Source organism: Arachis stenosperma, chromosome 6 (genome assembly GCF_014773155.1).
Source record: "Arachis stenosperma cultivar V10309 chromosome 6, arast.V10309.gnm1.PFL2, whole genome shotgun sequence".
In the NCBI taxonomy this organism is placed as follows: domain Eukaryota; kingdom Viridiplantae; phylum Streptophyta; class Magnoliopsida; order Fabales; family Fabaceae; genus Arachis; species Arachis stenosperma.
This window is the reverse complement of record NC_080382.1, coordinates 90,882,231-90,889,021: the sequence shown is the minus strand read 5'-3', so window position 1 is coordinate 90,889,021 and position 6,791 is coordinate 90,882,231.

The following is a 6,791-nucleotide window of genomic DNA, read 5'->3' as shown; positions in this document are numbered from 1 at the left end:
GTGCAGTGACAACGCATAGGACCATTTTCCCGAGAGGATTAAAAGTAGCCATTGATGATGGTGATGCCCTACATACAGCTTGCCATGGAAAGGAGTAAGAAGGATTGGATGACAGCAATGAGAAAGTAGAGATTCAAGAGGAGCACAGCATCTCCAAACCCCTATATGAAATTCCCACTATTGATTTACATAAGTATTTCTATCCTATTTTATTTTCTGTTTATTTTTATTAATCATATTTGATTTTCTAAATTCCATAATTTTATCCTCCTGACTGGGATTTACAAGATGACCATAGCTTGCTTCATACCAACAATCTATGTGCGATCGACCCTTACTCACGTAAGGTATTACTTGGATGACCCAGTACACTTGTTGGTTAAGTTGAACGGAGTTGTGTCCACACATAAGTGCCATAATAATGATTCCATACAACAACAAAGAAAACTACATTGATGTGATCACAATTTCGTCCACCAACGTCCATTGAGGTCTTCCTCACCGGAAATCACTACCTCTTCCTCCTTTATAGGTTCGGCCACTTTGGATATATTGATGGCCTTGCACTCTCTCTTTGGATATCTTCTGTATTGCTTGGGAGAGTACTGTGAGGGATTTCAGTAACTCTTTTACTCAGCTGACCCACTTGTACCTCTAAATTTTTGATGGAGGACCTTGTTTTAGTCATGAAACTGAGAGTGGTCTTAGATAGATCAGAGACTATGGTTGCTAAGTCAGAGAGGCTCTGCTTAAAATTCTATATCTATTGCTGAGAAGATGATGAAAAAGGCTTGCTATTGCCAAACCTATTTCTCCCACCATTATTATTATTATTATTGAAGCCTTGTTGAGGCTTCTGTTGATCCTTCCATGAAAAATTTAGATGATTCCTCCATGAAGGATTATAGGTGTTTCCGTAGGATTCTCCCATGTAATTCACCTCTTCCATTGCAGGATTCTCAAAGTCATAAGCTTCTCCTTCAGAGGAGGCTTCTTTAGTACTGTTGGATGCAACTTACAATCCAGTCAGATTTTGAGAAATCATATTGACTTGCTGAGTCAATATTTTATTCTGAGCCAATATGGCATTCAGAGTATCAATCTCAAGAACTCCTTTCTTCTGAGTTATCCCATTATTCACAGGATTTCTTTCAGAAGTGTACATGAACTGGTTATTTGCAACCATCTCAATGAGTTCCTGGGCTTCTACAGGGGTTTTCTTCAGATGAAGAGATCCACCAGTAGAGTGATCTAATGAAATCTTGGACAATTCAGACAGACCATCATAGAATATACCTAACATGCTCCATTCTGAAAGCATGTCAGAAGTACACATTCTGATCAATTGCTTGTATCTTTCCCAAGCTTCATAGAGGGATTCACCTTCCTTCTATCTAAAGGTTTGGATTTCCACTCTAAGCTTGCTTATCTTTTGAGGTGGAAAGAATTTGGCCAAGAAAGCATTGACTAACTTTTTCCAAGAGTTCAGGCTTTCCCTAGGTTGTGAGTCCAACCATATCCTAGCTCTGTCTCTTACAGCAAAGGGGAAAAGCATAAGTCTGTAGACCTCGGGATCAACCCCATTGGTCTTAACAGTGTCACAGATTTGTAAGAATTCAGCTAAGAACTAATGAGGATCTTCCAATGGAAGTCCATAAAACTTGCAATTCTACTGCATTAGAGAAACTAATTGAGGTTTAAGCTCAAAGTTGTTGCTCCAATTGCAGGAATTGAGATGCTCCTTCCATAGAAGTTGGAAGTTGGTGCAGTAAAGTCACCAAGCATCTTCCTTGCATATCCACCATTGTTCTCAGGTTCGGCTGCCATGTCTGCCTCTTTTTTGAAAGTTGCTGTAAGGTCCTCTCCGGAGTGTTGTGCTTTAGCTTCTCTTAGTTTCCTCTTCAGATTCCTTTCAGGTTCAGGATTAGCTTTAACAAGAATGTCTTTATTCCTATTCCTGCTCATATGAAAAAGAAGAGAACAAAGAGAGTAGTGAAATCCTCTATGTCACAGTATAGAGATTCCTTTATGTGTTAGAGGAAAAGAAGAATAGAAGAATGAGGTAGAGAGAGAATAAGAAGAATTCGAACACAGAGAGAGGGAGAGGGTTCGAATTATTAGTTGAGTAGAAGAGAAATGTTAGTAAATAAATAAAATAAATAGAAAGAGATGAGAGAGAGTATTCAAATTTTAAGAAAAGGGAAAAGAAAAATATTTTTATTTTTATTTAATTAATTAAGTTAGTTTCAAAAATTTGAAAAAGAAATACAAGAAAATTAAAAACTAAAACAATTAGTTAATTAAAAATATTTTTGAAAAAGTGGTTAGTGATTTTCGAAAATTAAAAGTGGAAAAGTAGTTAGGTGGCTATGAAAAAGATAAGAAATAGTAAACTTTCTTAAAATTAAAACAAACAAGTCAGGTAGTTAGTTGAAAAAGATTTGAAAATAAATTTTGAAAAGATAAGAAATTTAGAAAAAGATTTTGAAATTAAAATTTAAAAAAATATGATTGAAATTTATTTTGAAAAAGAATTGAAAAAGAAATTAAAAAGAATTGATTTTTAAAATTAAAGTTGATGACTTGACAAACAAGAAACTAAAAGATATGATTCTAGAATTCAAAGATTGAACCTTTCTTAATAAGAAAGTAACAAACTTGAAATTTTTGAATCAAAACATTAATTTTTAACAAGGATTTTCGAAAATATGAAATAAAATTAAGAAAAAGATTTTGAAAAATTAGTTTTAAAATTTTTGAAAACATTAAAAGAAAAATGAAAAACATTTTGAAAAATTTTAAGAATGAAATTCGAAAATCTTAAAAAAATGAAAAAGAATTGATTTTGAAAAATACTTGAAAATATAAGGTTTTTAAATTGAAATTTTGACTTGACTAACAAGAAATAGCTAAATTTTAAAATTTTTTTACTAAGTCAACTCAAAATTTCGAAAATTATGAGAGGAATAAGGAAAAGATATTTTTTTACTTTTGAATTTTTTTATGAGGAGAGAGAAAAACAACAAAATGACACAAAACATAGAAATTTAAGATCAAAACAAATAATGCATGCAAGAACACCTTGAATATCAAGATGAAAACCAAGAACATATTTTTAAAAAATTTTAAGAAAAGAAAGACATGCAAGACACCAAAATTAAGAACTTTTGTACTAGGGACACTAACAATTCGAAAATGCACCAGAAAAACAAGAAAAGACACAAAACAAGAAAAATTAAAGATTAAACAAGGAAAATCATCAAGAATAACTTGAAGATCAAAGAAGAACACAATGCATGAATTTTCGAAAATCTAAGAAAAATTAAAAACATGCAGTTGACACCAAACTTAAAATTTGACAATAGACTCAAACAAGAAACACAAAATTTTTTTGGTTTTATGATTTTATTAATTTTTTTTCTTTTTTAAAAAAATTTTTTGAAAAGAAAATAATGGTTGAAACAAGAAAGAAGGTTACCTAATCTAAGCAACAAGATGAACCGTTAGTTGTCAAAACTCGAACAATCCCCAGCAACGGTGCCAAAAACTTGGTCCACGGAATTGTGATCACACTTTTCACAACTCCAGTACAACTAACCAGCAAGTGTGGTCGTCCAAGTAATAAAACCTTACACGAGTAAGGGTCGATCCCACGGAGATTGCCGGCTTGAAGCAAGCTATGGTCATCCTGTAAATCTTAGTCAGGCAGATTCAATTGGTTATGAGTTTTGATAATTGAAAGATAAATAAAACGTAAATTAAAATAAAGATACTTATGTAATTCATTGGTGGAAATTTCAGATAAGCGTTTGGAGATGCTTTGATGCTTCTGAACCTCTGCTTTCCTATTGTCTTCATCCAATCATGTGTGCTCCCGTCCATGGCAAGCTGTATGTTGGTGGATCACCGTTGTCAATGGCTACCATCCGTCCTCTTAATGGAAATGGTCCAGGTACAGTTTCTGTATGGCTAATCAACTGTCGGATCTCTCGTCTCGGATGAAAAATACCAGACACAGCTACCGCACAGCTAATCATCTGTCAGTTCTCACTTGTGTCGAAATAGGATCTCTCTATCCTTTTGCACACTGTCACTACGCCCAACATTCGTGAGTTTGAAGCTCGTTATAGTCATCCCGTCCCAGATCCTACTCGGAATACCACAGACAAGGTTTAGACTTTTCGGATCTCGGGAATGCTGCCAATTGGTTCTAGCCTCTACCACGATGGTTTTAATCTCACGGATTCGAATGCTCTGTTGTCATGATAAACCACTATTTTATGGTTTATCTTGTGCTAATTTGGGTGGTTTTTATCAACTCTTTACTTACCTATTCATATGATTTGCATGATTTTACAACTCCTTCCCAATTTTATTCTATGGTTGAAAAACATGCTCCCTAGACATTTAAATTATATATTTTTAATCCCCCTTTATACCATTCGATGCCGTGATCTATGTGTTAAGTGCTCTCAGGCTTGCAAAAATAGAAGGAACGCAAGGAAATAAATAAGTTGACCAGCGAGGAGCGGCGTGGGCGCGCACCTGGCGCGCACGCGCACATCAGCGCATCCACACATAGACGCGTACGCGCACCTGGCGTGGACGTACAACAAGCAAAAAGCACAATCAACGCTCGCGCGCACCTGGCGCGCACGCGTGACATGCGCGACTTGCAGAAATCACAGAAATTGCTGGGGGCAATTTCGGGCCTGTTTTAGACCTAGTTTTTGGCCCAGAAACACAGACTAGAGCCAGCGAACAATAGAGACTCAACAGACATTCTCATTCTGCATAGTTTTAATTTAGTTTTGGAATCTAGAGAGAATTCTACTTCTTCCTCTAGGTTTTCTTCACATTGATAGCTCTAGAGTTTTATTGCTTTGCTTTGGATATTGAGAAGATTCATTACCTCCGTTGGAGCTTCCTCATTCTAGTTTGTTTTTCTATTCCTTTACTCTTTTATTGCCCATTGACTCTGTTTAGATAAGTATGTTCATGATTTTGGGATTTATTAATGCAAAGAACCATTTTTACTTTTAATTGATTTTTAGTTATTAATTATCATGTCTTTCTTTTATTCCTCTCTTAATTCTGTGAAAGTTATATTCATGATAATGGAGTAGTTCCCTAACTTGATTGGGAGTTGATTAAAAGGAAAACCTTGAGTTGGAATACTCAAGTGTTAATATTAATTGGAAGTTGTTGGCTAGTTCTCCTGTTTTCAACTCTAATCCTTTCATAGGAAAGGATTAGGACGCAAGCAATAGGATTAGTTTGAGAGTTACTTGACTTTCCCTTATTATATAAGGGATAACTAAGTAGGATAATAACCCTTTTATTATTACACTTGGGAAAATTCAACAAGGATAGAACTTTCATTTAATCTTCTCCCGGTCAAGCCTTCTATCTGAATTTACTATTATTTATTTCTCTGCTTCTCAAACTCAAAAATTTCTTGGAAAATCTCTGATCATTAAATAGCACTCTCTCTGCTACTCGTTAGGAGACGACCTGGGATTCATACTCCTAGTATTTTATTTCTAAATTTTGTGACAACCCCTTCTAAATTGATAAGCGAATTTTAGTCGGTTGAGAACTGTACTTGCAACGCTGTTTTCTCTATAAATTCTTAATCGGCCAATTTTTGCCACGTCAATTTTTAGCGTCGTTGCTGGGGAGTTGCAATAGTGTGCTAATTTATTGGTTGGAATTTATTTATTTGCATTTTATTTTATTTTGCTACTATGAGCTGTATGTTTCTTTCATTGAATGATGTGTTCATTACCTGATCCGTGCTTACCCGTATTTGACCCTGAAATTGAAAGAACTATTTCACATATAAGGCAAGCTCGGCGTCGGTTAGTCCTATCCGAGGATGAATCTGAAACGTCATTTAAGAAAGAAACAAGCTCCCTTTCTATTGATTTGGTTGATTTACGTGCAGAAAACATGGTAGCTCCCAAGAGGATTACTCTCCAGGAAGCAGGAGCTCCGAACTTCACACTACCACCTTTCCAAGCGCGTTATCCAAATCTGGGTGCAGATATTGAACTGAAGACTGCACTAATCAATCTATTGCCAAAGTTTCATTGCTTACCTGCTCAAGAGCCTCTCAAACACCTCAGGGATTTTTGGGCAGCCTGTTCTACTGTCAGGCGTAATGGTGCAACTGAGACTTCTATTCTGCTGGCCGCCTTCCCGTTTTCTCTTGAGGGAAAGACGAGAGAGTGGTACTACACTCAACTTGAAGAAGTTGTTACTAACTGGGACACACCTCGAAGAGAATTCCTAGAAAATTACTTTCCAGCTGAAGTTACTGATAGACTGAGGAAAGAAATTTCAATGATTATTCAAGGCAAATCAGAGACTCTTTACGAGTATTGGGAGCGCTTCAATAATCTTCTAGACACATAACCCCACCACATGATCGACAAGTTGGTGTTGATCAGCTACTTCACACAAGGCATGAAACCTTAGAATAAGACTACATTAGATGGTGCGAGCAATGGTTCTCTGAAAAAGTACAAGACCACGGATAAAGCATGGCAACTGATTGCCGACTTGGCTGAGTCTGCTCGGAATCACAAGCACAATAGGAATAACCACCCTAAGACTGTGGCAGAGGTTTCCTCTAGCAGTGAGAATAATGCTCTCACACAATCCACATGTGAGATGACCAACCTACTGAAGCAGATACATCTGGGCCAGCAACAATCTCAGCCCCCTCACCACAACATAGTCAACAACTGGCTCCTCAGAGAGTATGTGGAATATGCGCTGATTATAGT